Source organism: Rousettus aegyptiacus, unplaced genomic scaffold (genome assembly GCF_014176215.1).
Source record: "Rousettus aegyptiacus isolate mRouAeg1 unplaced genomic scaffold, mRouAeg1.p scaffold_m13_p_11, whole genome shotgun sequence".
Taxonomy (NCBI): Eukaryota; Metazoa; Chordata; class Mammalia; order Chiroptera; family Pteropodidae; genus Rousettus; species Rousettus aegyptiacus.
Window position 1 is genome coordinate 15,560,439 of NW_023416286.1, and position 13,834 is coordinate 15,574,272.

A 13,834-nucleotide genomic window follows, 5' to 3' on the forward strand; every position below is an offset into this window, starting at 1 on the left:
TTGCCTTTTTTTTGGTCCCTACACAAATCCAGGGATGCAGGAAGTTCTGCAACTGGATAACATCAGCTTTTAAAAGCCCTGAAGCCAAGGTCACTTTTAATCAGTTATCCGAGCCCAGATGTCATATCCTTTGCCCACCCCTTTTCCTAGTCGATCAGACACAAAGAGACACTCTTCCCACCCAAGACTCACTCTTCCTTTCCTTCCACATGGGGTAGTGCAGTTTATGTGTGTACAGGTGTGTGTGGGAAGGGGTTGTTTTAATTGCTGAACATTCATAAGTATATGTAATATTTCAGATGTTGCATTCCACTGTGATGGTCACTTTTGTGTGTCAAACTTGCTGGGCCACAGAGCCTAGATAGCTGATCAAACTTTATCCTGGATGTTTCCATGAGGGTATTTTTGGTTGAGATGTAAATTTAAATCATCTTTGAGTAAAGCAGATTGTCCTTGCTAATATGAATGGGCCTCATCCAATCAGCCGAAGGCCAGAATAGAACAAAAACTGACCTCCCCTGAACAAGAGAGAATTCTGCCTGCAGACAGCCTTCAGATTGAACTGTCGCATTAGCTTTTTCTGGGTGTCTCGGTCCTTCAGGCTGCTATAACCAAGTACCACAGTCTGGGTGGCTTGTAAAGAACAGAAATTTATTTCTCACAGTTCTGGAGACTGGAAGTCTAAGATCAGATGACGGTGCCATCGTGGTCAGTGAGGGCCCTCTTCTGAGTTGGGGACTTCTTGTATTCTCATGAGGAACAAGGGGGCTCTCTCAGGCCTCTTTTATAAGGGCATCAATCTCATTCATGTGGGCTCTGCGCTTATGCCCTAATCACCTCCAAAAGGCCCCACATCCTAATACCATCCCACTGGGCATTATGATTTCAACATGTTTAGCTAGGAAGGGAGGGTACAATCATAGCACTAGATCTTCAGCCTGCCAGCTCCCCCTGCAGATTTTGGACTTGTCAGCCTCCATAATCATGTGAGCCAATTCCTTAAAGTAAATCTCCTTTATGTATACATATACTGTTGGTTCTGTATCTCTGGAGAACCCTGACTAATTCCCTCACACTCAATCAGACGTAGCAGAGCACATAGAGTCTCACCCAGCTGTCATTGGGAGTGGGATGGGGGTTCTGCTTTTAGAAGGAGGTGAAACTAAGTGACCTTTCAACTATTTACAAAGCTTAAATTTAAGATTTGATTATTCCACACATGGGACTTCCCTAATACAGATTCTAACCTTGAGGAAAATTCTTTTCACTCATGTGATCAAATATAAAAATAGGACAGTATAAGGGTCTCTAGTCCCAACATTTAACAGGACAAGCATGTGAAGCATCAGGCCCCACACAAGAAGGAAGCCAAGTCTATGACCCAGATCCTGTCACTGGCCTTTTAAACTCTGAATCACACAACTCACAAAGGGAGGGAGATTCTTGTCCCTCCCCCACCACATTTTTCTGCTAAGCAAAAAAACAACAATGACCAAAGGAAATCCTTTGTGGGAGACTTCCTACTATTCCATAGCTGCCATTCAAAAAAAAAAAAAAAAGAAAGAAAAGAAAAAAAGAAAAGAAAAGAAGAAAGCAAGCCCGTGGAATTGGGCCACCTCTCCTGGCAAAAGGCAGCATGGGTCTTGACAAGAAGATCATTTTGCTCTTCCTATTGAAATTATTTTGCAAGTAGTCGTGATCCTCATCACTAAGCCAAGCTTCCTAGCAGGAGGACATGTTCATAGCCAGTGTGCCCACCTTAATGTCTTTGATTCAAGGACCATTTTCTGTGCTAGTTTCCCCACAAAAGGGATCTGTCACCCATGGGAATGCAGGCTGCACCTGGAGTTCCAATCAGACATTCCTATGAGAATGTGCACTAATGCGAACCTGGCATTTCATAACACTTCTCACCTTCCAATGACATAATTAGCTTCAGGAATAGAATCTTGAAAATCAGTCTGTCTTCAGCCTAGCAATGCTAACCAAGAGCCTATTTCCAATGACTTTATTTGGGAAAAATTACAAGGCATCAATTCAAAACTCCAACTGTTTTTCTAAAATGTAACTAATACACAGTAAAACGCCTATATTTTGCATATAAGTAATAGGCCATCGTGTTGAATATAAAATGCTTCAAGCATTGCTTCCTGATCACCATAAGAGTAAAATGTTTGTAACAAAGTGTTGTTTAAAGTGCTGTTGCTCCTCCCTCAGCTCTAACTACCCCCAAGGCACACACCTAGGTTGACGCTCAATATGCCTTTCAAAATATTCTGACATTTCATGGCGTCTTCCAATCTAACGCAACCCTGAAGGCCTGAGTTTTAAGTCCTAGATGAATCATTCAGTTACTCGCTGTGTGACCTTGGCCCTCATTTTCCTCTGCCAGCATCAGGTTATCTATGCGGACCCCAGCTCCAATCCTATGGTTCCATATGATTCCAAAGGGAATAAGCTCTCTAATGGGAGAAAAAAAAAGGCAGAAATAGTCCCTACTGGGAGAAAATATGGGGCAGGCAGCAAAAGCAAAAGAAAGCACAAAATTTGATTTAGAAATTGAGGACTCACTTTACTCTTTCCCTAGGGCACTTCCTTCTTGTTACATTACATTATACTCTATAGTGAAGTTCAAAAACAAAGAAACTACTTTGGAAGTACAGTACATGTTCCAGGAGCTCAATTCCCATTTCCTTTAACAACATTTCTGCCTGCAGAAAAAGAGGTGGCTGGGCTTTCCAGCAGAGGCACAAAGTTGTGCTTTCCCTGAGGCATCACCCACCTGCAACGCTGAGCTTCCAGTAGGTGTGTCCGCAGCCACTGCATCTGTCAGAGGCTCCACACAGTAAGTACAATCTAGAGACCCCTAAGATCAAGGGGAGCTTAGGAGGCTTATGCTGCTGGGTAAGAAAACCAAGCACAGCAAAGAGAATGGGCCCTCACCTCATTCAGATAGAAGTGGACACTGAAGGAGGCTCCTATCGCTTGCCCTCTATGGACAGGCTACTTACTGACAAGCAACCATTCTTCTGAGGTGATAATGCTAAGAAAGCTAGACATGAATGAGTACTTACCAGGCATTGTACTAACCACTCTATGTATATAATTGAATTTAATTTTTCAAATAGCCTTAAAACATAGGCTGTTTTGTTGTGGATGAAGAAATTAAGGTTTAGAGAGCTTATGTAACTTGCTGAAGGTCGCTCGGCCAGGAGCTGGAAGAAACAGGACTTGACTTACCTGCCCTGGTCCCTGAGCTTATTACTAATCACCTCACAACATCTGAATGAGTTCTGGGCTTGCTGAAATGTGGGACACACTTTCCTCCCTTCAAACACTGGAATCCACCCCAATCCCTGCTCAAATGTTTCAGCTCTCCAAGGCACTCAGTAACATTCAAATGTGCTCTCCTCTCCTCCATCCTAAATTGTATTTTCACACCAAAGTCCTCTAACTCAGTCCAGTCTTTGTCTTGTTATCATGGCCAGAATTCATAAGAAAGTTTACAACACTATTTCCTCACCTTTTACTCACTCTACTTCCACACTTGAATTATCAGGAAGCTCTGACCTCACCAAGACCACTGACCATCTACATGTTGCTTAGTATGCATTTTTTTCAGTTATTATTTGATTTGATTTCTCAGCCCCTTTTACACTGTGAATCATGACCTCATTTTTCGAACCTGCTCTTCCTTTGGGAACCTCACTGCCACCTCTCCTGGTTTCTTTCCAGCTCTCTGATTATCTATCCAGTCGATCTTAGGTGCCCCTGAAACTTCACCCCTCCCTTAAATGTTCTCATGATTTTGTCCTGGGTTCTCCCTTATCACTCTGGACACTCTCTGAGAGGGAGTTCACTAACTCTCAAGACTCTTTATTGGTATGAATGTGAATTCCAAACCCTTGCCTCCTTCCCTGCTCTATGTTGTGTGCTTTGGCCCCACATGGTCAGCCTGCCAGTGGTTCACCTTCCTCACCAGGAACAACAAATTCTCTCCAAGAGGCAGCCACGTTGACTTCTTCTGCCTCGTTTCTCGTACCAAGCATTCTAGCCTTTCTGGACTATTGACTCTCCCTTTTCTGAGCTGCTGCACAGCCATCGTCCCTTCTTCCAGTAAACTCCTTAACCTTCCTTTTCTCTGGCTCGGTTCCACTCATCCTTCAGATCCTAATGTGGATATCACTTCCTCCAGGAAGTAGGGAAGTGTCAGGCCAGGGTGAGCTCCCATTGCCCAGCACACCTCCCCCACTGGAACACGTATTCCATTGTGTTGCAAGGGCCTGTCTATTTTCTCTGTACCCTCCACTAAACTAGACATTTAATATTTAATAACCACTAACTAGTGTAGTTTTTTTATCTGTGCATTATAAGCATTCAATAAATATTGGTCAAGTGAATGAAGAATGAATGGATAGATGAATAAGAATGATGGCATTACTTAAACTGGTCTCAGGATCATAAAATTAATGTTTGTAACAAAGAGTTGTTTAAAGTGCTGTGGCTCCTCCCTCAGCTCTAAGAACAACCAAGGCATACACCCAGGTTGACATTCAACATGCCTTTCAAAAAAACTTGACTTTCTATGAATTGTATTTAGAAAGTAACTCAAGACTATTTCTGCAAATCATTTTGTTTAAATGTTGTATGAAATTTAGGGGTCATAAATATACATATTTTTCTATATAATCACTGGCCAAAAACCATTATATTAAGAGATATATACATTCTATGAAGTTGGGTTTTAATAATTCAAAAGGCATTCTACTGAGCAAACGTTCCCTGGGGAGACATTATGGAGGATATATCTACCATTTACTTGTTTACTATATTTATTATCTCTCAAGTTCAATGAACTCACAGCTCCACAAATTCTCAGAGCTCACAGCTCTGATCCACAAACACTATTTCCTAGTGAGTCTTCTTCATTTACTGCAGGCGACAACTACTCCTAAAAATTGAAACTTAACCCTGTCTTCAGATTCCAATATCAACCACCTTAATCATCAAGACATCCACTACTGGCCCAATCCTTTGCATGTTCTTCCCTGAGCATGATATTCTACTGTGTTCTCTGGCTGCTGCTGCCACTAGTGACCAAATGATGGTCACACACTGTGCATAGGTGTGGGCTGGCTCAGTACACTGAAGGCTATGGGTCTAGGTGGCTGCTACCTGGCATTATTCTGTCCTAAGAGAAGCCATTTTCTCTCTGGAAGTCCTGGTATGCAGTATCTCTAGATCCACAAAAGCAGCCTCCAACTGCATGTGTGTATATTTGTGTGTACACATGCCTGTTAAACCAATGCCCAGCCAAATCCGGCATCTTCCAATCCAATGCAACCCTGTGAAGAAGGTGGCAACAGTTAATCTACTTCCTTCTAACTAAGCTTGTACCTGGATGGAGTTTTCCCAAATGTGCCACATGTGTGGAAGAACACAAGCCTTCCCATTCACTGTCCAGATGTTTCTAGATATTGTCATGTTTGTGGATAGAAAATATCTGGATGTCTGATTGACCTTTCATTCACTTTTTGCACAGATACTTGCTGTTACATAAAACTCTGACAGAGTAATCTTTCTTTTCCCCTCAAAGCTGCCATTTCTTTTCCTCCACTGCCATTTTAGAAGGTGCATTCCAGGTTTGATTGTCATTTCTGAGAGTGTAGCTGAGTCATCTCATTGGAGCTCTGTATGGATCGCCCCCAAGGCCTGGCTGCAGAACATGGCACTGTGCCAGCTAATGTAACACTCTGGCCTCCCCCCTAACATTGTCCAGGCTGGTGGCTCCCTTGGTCCTATCCTCTCACCCCTCAGGTTCCTCCCAAGAAGATCCCAATCACTAGTGCTTCTTCCCACTGCTACTCCTAGAGGGGCACATTAATAGAAGCCAGAGCTTTTTTGTTTCATAGAGAACTATAAATATAAAACACTGATATGATGTGACCCTATTCACCTACCAACAAAGTTTTCCTACCCATCTGTCATTTGCAAGTTCTTTTATAATACGGCTCCTTGTTACGAGTTAGTTTAATTCAAAGTTGCTGTATCAAAATAACTCTCAAAACCAATTTTATTTATTTATCAATGTCAAATTTGTGTATTCATTTATCAATCAATTTACCAATCATTGATTCCATAAATGTTTATTTTGCCTTTACTATGTAACAGGTTTTGGGCTATATGAAAGGGACGCCAAGAGAAAAAAGACTTGAACTTATCCTCGAATTGCTTACCCCTGTACCAGGTTGCTAGGGCCGCCATAACAAAATACTACACACTGGGTAGCTTCAATAATATAAATTTACTTTCTGATAGTTTTGGAGGCTAGAAATTCAAGATCAAGATGTTGGTAGATTGATTTTTTCAGAGGCCTCTCTCATTGAATGGAAGATGGCCATCTTCTTGCTTTGCCCTCATGTGGTCTTTCCTCTGTGTGTGCACATCCCCAGTATCTCTTCCTCTTTTTATAAAGGATGGCGTTCAGATTGGATGAGGGCCCACCCTAGCAGCTTTAATTTAATCATTGCTTTGAAGACCTTATCACTAGATACAATTACATTCTGAAGTACTAGGGGTTGGGGCTTCAACATATGAGTTGAAGGGGACACAATTCAGCACCTAACAATATCTAATTAGAGAGCCAAAGTGATTGCAATTAAGTGTATTAAGCACCATTGTAGAAGAGATGCAGGGTGATTCTGAAGAATTGAAGAGGACACCTATCCCAGTCTAGGTGAGAGTGGAGAGCAGTCAAAAAGGGCTACCCAGAGAAGGAGGTGCTACCCACACTGAATAAAGGGTAGCACATGCAGAGACCTAGTAAGATAAAGTACAGTTCATAACAATAATTCAGTTTTACCAAAACATAGCCTGCAAGAAAGTGGAAGCAAGAAGTGAGGCTGAAGAGGAAGTCAGGGCCAGTAGGAGAGCCACGTAAGAAATATTGAGCTCACTCTGATAACGATGGTGTTCTATTAAAGAAATGCATGCTGGGGACTGGTAAGGGGTAGTTACATAACGGTAAGGGGTAGTTACATAACCAATGTGGGCTTTATAATAGATCATGGCATTAATTATTTGGAGATAGATTAGAGTTCCTTCAAGACTAGAGGCTGAGAGAGCAGTTAGGAGGCTGACAAAATTATCCATGCAAAAGGTGGTGAGGAAGAGAGGATGGGGTGGATTAGCAATCAAACTGAAGCTGAATGAAAGGAGATCCTTCAAAGAGACTGTGCAGAGTAGAAGAGAGGCCGAGGAGGGAACCATATGAACAATAGCATTTAACAAAGGCCTAGCAAATAGGGCTGGCAGGAACACAAATTATAAAGGCAAAAGGAGAATGTGCCCAATTGTGGTGTACAAGTCCATTTTAAAAGGGCAGCCATAACTCAGCTCCATTTGCAGCTACCACAGGTGAGTTCTGGCACAGACTTGCCAGATCGTTTAATTCTTCAAGAGAAATGATAAATGTGGATTTTGGGGTAAAATCTTAATTGAAAAAAAGTTTAAATATAAGAAAACCCTAAGCAAGTCATGCAGCATGAATATGTGGGCTGTTATCAAATGTGCAAATCTGAACTCGAGAGAGAAGAAAATTCCAAGGAGCCCAGAAAGGAGAACAACCAAGAGGAGGCAGTGTGTGGTGGATTGTGTTGTTGCTCTGCCCACCCTGGGTAGGGTTACATGACATGCCTCATGGACATCAGATTGGGCCATGTTGCATGCTCCAGACAATGAAATTTGAGCAGAAGTGACCTGTGTCACCTTTAGGTGCAAGCTTTAAGAGCCAGTATGTTCTTCCCTCTGCCTCAAGAGTGACCATGTTCCATAGTTTTCTTCATCAGCCTGGGTCCCAGAGTGAAGATGACAGACTGAATCTGCAGCCAACCTACAATAAACATAGAGCATGAGCGAGAAATAAATCTTTGCCATTGTGAACCACTAAGGTGTGAGTGTCAGCAATAACTAAATTATTGCAGCCTAACTTGGCTTGTGCTAACTGATGCAGCTACTGAGGCCAAAGGGAAATAAAGTTCCATGAAGGAACTAACAATGCCTGTTATAAATGGTGCAGAGCCAGTTCATAGAGCATCTGAAACCACAAGTAGAGGAGAGGGCAGACAATGGAATAAGATGCCTGAGACAGCAAAAGAGAAATGGGTTCCAGAGGGAAGGGACTAATCTAAGGCATGAGGAGGTTTTTCTACTGAGACTTAAGAAAAGATAGAATGGGTGTGGGTGCAGGTACAGTTTTAGGAGGCATGTGGGAAGGAAGTTGAGATAGTTTGGAAAAAGTACTATAAAATCAAAATAAAATGAAGAACTCTATACTATAATAATTAAAAGGAAGGAGGCATCACTTTTGTCTGGAGTGATAAAGGAAAATATAAAAGAAAAGAGAGGATTTGAATTGGGCTTGCAGGACAGATATATTTCTTAAGATAACACTAGCTAACCTAACAGATGAATCTCAAAATGTGAGTGGCTTTACCCAGTAGTAATTGTTTCTATCACATGAAAAGTTCAAAATCATGGAAGAGAGGCTCTGCACCACTCAGTCTTTCAGGGAAAGACAGATGAAGGCTCTGCCATCTTCAATATTTAATTTGCAAAGCAGAGTTGTTCTAATACTTATACACAGTTTGCAGACAGAGGAAGAGAATAAAGGGAGAGCAAATGTGGCTGGTATCTATAGGCAAAGCCTGAGAGTGGTGGGAATCAGTTATACCCACACTAACTGTAAGGGAGGCTGGGAAATGTAATTTAGCTCTTAGATGAATGAAGGGTCTGCCCAGTGAGTAGGACTTTCTTTACCAGACATAGAGTGAAAGACGACATTCCAGACAGGAAATCTAAGCAGGGCAAAATGTATCAGGGGCTTTAATTAATTTCAATTATTAATCACATAAAATTCGTATAGGGGTATATTGGGAGAAAAGGCTACAAAGTGAGGCTGGATCTAGACTAAACAAAGCTTTAAATACTAATAAAAGTATTAAGTTTATCTTAGCTACCTGTGACTTAAAGTTTCTAAAATAACTTCTCACTGAAAAAAAAGTTTTAAGTAGGAACAGGCGAAGATACTCATCAATGGGGAAAAAAAAGAGATACATAGAGCAAATATACCAAACGTTGCTAATCACGGAATCTGGATAAGTATCTCTGCCTTATTGTATTTTTGAAAATCTTAAGAAATGTTTTTAAAAGATAGGAAGTGTCTTTAAAAAATCTTTCACTATATATAGTACAATATAGTAAAACCAGTAAAGAGAAAGTTTTTATCTATTCATGCATTATCTTGTACTGTGGAAGCAACTAGTCAACGTGTGAGCACTTTGAAAGCTCTAAGACAGTGAAACTTTTAGTCAAAGGTATTATTTTCTGGAAATCTCCTATTATCACTATAGGAGTAGTTCATTCGCCCCTCTGCTTAAAATCCCAGGGACTCGATTGACTGCTTCTTCTCTGAATATAACAGAATTAACTTTGAAGTAATGCCAGACTTTCCTCAGCATTGTAAATCTATTCAATAGATGAGCTGTGACCAGAAATGAATTTCCTGACAGTCAAAAAGCGCTTCTGCAGCATCATGGTCTGTCATTGTTCATCACTTCTTCCTCACCTTGTGCTGCCCAGTCCTACTGGAATCACAACATCATATTTATTCATAAATCTCTCTTGTTTCAAGGCCAAAAATGAATCACTCTCACATCACTTTGCTAAGAAATACTAATAAAGAACACATTTCAGGTATCTGCATGTACGGCCTCACCCTCAAACATTTAGAACACTTGAGATTTGTCAAGAATATTTAACAACTGCCCTTTCCTAAAAGGATAGGATTTTTCTGAGCTTACACCTTTTAAGTCCTGGAGAGATATCCACGTTATTCTTTGTGACCTCCCAAAATCTTCTCTGCTCTTAGGGAGATAGATGATACAGTGAAAAACAAAACAAAATAAAAATAGTGATCTGACAAATCTGGGCACTGGCAGCTATATAGCAGCTATTGACCTTGGGCAAGTTACATAACTTCTGTGAGGCTATGACATGAGAATACCTATTACCAATATCATTATATAAATGAAATGAAACAACACTTTTCAAGTGTCTAACATAGCATGGTATTCATAAATGTACACATTCCACTTCCCCCACATAGACTGAGTCCAGAATCTGGCCTTGCCTCTAATGAGCAGAGCATTGTAACTCAAATATAAAACTTTATCTTACCTCAAGTAGTGTGACACTGCTGTGCTGCTTGAGTACACCCTAATGTACAGGTTCAGTACTTCCTGTGTGTCCTATTCTCTGCACTTTGCATTCTACTACAATCTCACTGACAATGACTGGGTCCCTTAAAACTTCACCTATATAGGAAAACCTTGGAGATATTTCAAGTTTGGTCCAAGACCACTGCAAGTATCACAAGAAAGCAAGTTGTAATCTCTTTTCTGGTAAAGGTCCTTGCCTTCAATTTGTAAAAGAACATAACACCTGCGAAGTACAATAAAATGAAGAACAGTAAAACAAGGTATGGCTGTACTGTCTGAGATGCCTCAGTGGGGATATATTATAGTTTTCGAGGGCTGTTAAGTGGAGAGTACAGAAAAGAGATATTGAGCTTCTAAGAGCTTCTATAGATAGGCAGTAGAAAAAATTTTACATGTGACCTGCCCTTGCTGCCTCCAGCCTTTACTTTTCCAAAGATGGTAGAGTCCTTTCAGCTGGGCAATTTCTCCGGCTCTTCTCCCTATTGTGAGGTTGATTGCAAAGGTTTTCTCCTGTGTTTTCTTCTAGGTGTTTTGTTGTTTTAGGCTTTACATTTAGATCTGAGATCTTCTTTAAGTTAAACATGCATAATTTTAATTTGTATAATATAGATTTTCAGAGATGCCTTTTATCAGGTAGAAAAAGTTCCATCTTCCTAACTTACTGAAAATTTTTTTCAAGAATAAATGTTGGATTGTATCCAGTGCTTTTTCTTACATCTATCAAGATATTATTATGATTTTTCATTTTTAGTTTGTTAACATGTTAAATTACTTTGACCAATTTTTGAGTGTCGAAATCTTATTCTTGGGGTAAATCCCACTTGGTCGTGATGTGTTGTCTTTTTTATATTATATTATATTTTTTGCATTAGACTTGCTAAAATTTGGTTTAAAATTTTTGCATCTACATTCATGAGTGATATTGGTCTGAAGCTTTCTTTTCTTGTAATGACTTTTTTGGTTTGGTATCTGGGTAATGCTTGTCCCAGTGAATGAGTTAGTATGCAATGCTTTTGCTTCAATATTCTGGACAGTTTGGATAAATTTGGTATTATTGCTTTTTAAAACGTTTGAAAAAATTCTCCAACCAAACCATTTAAATCTAAAGTTTTCTTTATGGAAAGATTTTTAAACTATAAATTTAATATTGTTAACAGATATATGGTTATTCAGGTTTTCTATTTCCTCTTAAGTGAGTATTTTGGTAGCTTCTGCCTTCCAAGGAGTTTTCCCATTTCAATTATTTGTCAAATTTATTGGTATAAAGTTGTTTATAGTAACCCTTTGCTATACTTTTAATATCTGTAGAATCTCTAGTGATGTCACATTTCTCATTCCCAATATTGGTAATTTGTATCATTTTTCCTGATCAGCCTAACTATAGGTTTATCAATTTTATTAATTGTCTCTAAGAATCAGCATGTGGTTTCATGGATTATCTCTATTTTTTTCTACTCATTGATTTTCATTCTTTATTATTTTCTTTCTTTTGCTTATGTTTGGTTTAATTTGCTATTATGCATTTTGATTTTATGTATACAATAAACTTTATACTACATTGTTATTGTTTTTGTCTAAAGAGAAAATTATTTTTAAAGAGATTTTAGTAATAAGAAAACAATCTTACATACTCGTTTTTATTAATTTCTGGCGCCTTAATTCCTCTGCGTAGAGCCAGATTTCCATCTGATATTTTTTCCTCTTCCCAAAGAATCTCTTTTAAAATTTTTGTTGTGTGGCTATTTTGGTAATGAGTTGTTTCAGCTCTTTAGTGTCTGAAAAAGTCTTTATTTTGCCTTCATTTTTAAAAGATATTTTTGTGGAGTATAGAATGCTAAGTAGATGGATTTTTTTTCCTTTCAGTAAAGATGATGCTTCACTGTCTCCTCCCCTGAATAATTTCCAAGAAGAAATCTGCTGCCATCTTTATTTTTTCTCCTTTGTTTGTAATGTGTCCTTTTTCTGTGGCTACATTTTAGGTTAACTCCTATTGATTTTGAACAATTTGACTGTGAAGTGACTTGATGTAGTTTTTTTCATGTGTCTTGTTCTGGGGTTTATTGAACTTTTTGGATCTCCGAATTTATAATTTTCATCAAATTTAAAACACATCGAGCAATTATTTTTTAAAATATTTTCCCACTCACTTCCACCTTGAAGGATTCTGAATATAGTCTAAATAGGCTGCTTGAAGTTATTTCATGATTCACTGATACTCTTATTTTCCCTTTGGTCTATTTTGCCCATGTTTCATTTTGAATAGTTTCTGGAGTTTTGCTTTCAAGTTTCAAATCTTTACTTTTACCATATATAATCTACTGTAAATCCTATCCAGTGTATTTTTCATCTTAGGCATTATAGTTTTCATCTCTAGAACTTTGATTTGGGTACTTTGTATTGTCTATGTTGCTGATTAACTTTTTGAATATATAGAATACGATTAAAATAACTGCTTTAGTGCCCTTGTCTGCCAATTTTAACATCCTTATCAGTTCTAAATTAAATGTGTCAGTTTCGACTGAGAGAATTTTATCTTCATTTTTATTTGTATTTTACTGCTTCTTTTGCCTGGGTATTTTTTCATCGAATATTGGACATTTTGAATTTAACTGTGTTGCTGGATATTTTTATATTACTCTAAATATACTTATATTTTGTTCCGGTACACAGTTATGTTCATTGGGAAACATTTGATATTTTGAGGTCTTGCTTTCAAGATTTATTGGACAAGACCAGAGCAGTGCTCAATTCTACTATTGAAGATGACTTTTCTGAGTACTCTGCCCAATGTATTATGAGGTATTTTTAGTCTGGCTGGTGTGAACAGACACTATTCTTACACTGTGTGAGCACTTGGCATTGATCTCTCAAGTCTTTTTGGATAGTTTTTTCTCTAACCTCAGGTAGTTTCCTCATTTGCATACACTAATCAGTACTCACCTGAATAACCAAGGGAACCCTCTGCATACTTTTGGAATCCCTTTGTGTACATCGAAGCCATCTCGTGCTCTGCCCTCTGAACCCTGAAGACCACTCAGCTCTCAATTCTAAACTTAGGAGCAGTCTATGGCCATGCTACCCTGAAAAAGCCAGATCCCGTCTGATCTCAGAAGCTAAGCAGGGTCAGATCTGGTTAGTACTTGAGTGGTAGACCACCTAGGAAGGCCAGGTGCTGTAGGTCTAAAAAGTCATTTAAAAAAAATAAGGGTTTGTAAATTGGAAAGGCCCTTGCAATCTGTGAGGTCAACCAAGGGTTGCCTCACCTAAAAAATAATAATAAAAATAAAAAGTGAAATAAATTTGGGAGCCCACCAGTCCCCTCCTGACTTCTTCCTTTCTGCATTACAATCTGAAAACTCTCTCAAAGCAGTAAGTTGTGGAAATCATGGGCATAGTCACATATCTGTTTACCTACACAACAGGTTCATAAGTTTTCAACAAGAGACTCCCTCATACATTCTGTTTGTGATATAATATCCAAAAAAAGAGTAGGTTTTGAACTAATATTTGCTGAACTAAAAGGAAATTGGGTATACTCTCAAAGTGTAGTAAATTAA

The 13,834-nt window shown here is 39.1% G+C and overlaps 1 pseudogene; it reads left to right on the forward strand.

Annotated features, from left to right (window-relative positions):
• Positions 1-13,339: 13,339 nt before the first annotated feature.
• On the forward strand, positions 13,340-13,458 carry LOC118609553 (annotated as a pseudogene).
• The last annotated feature ends 376 nt before the right edge of the window (positions 13,459-13,834 follow it).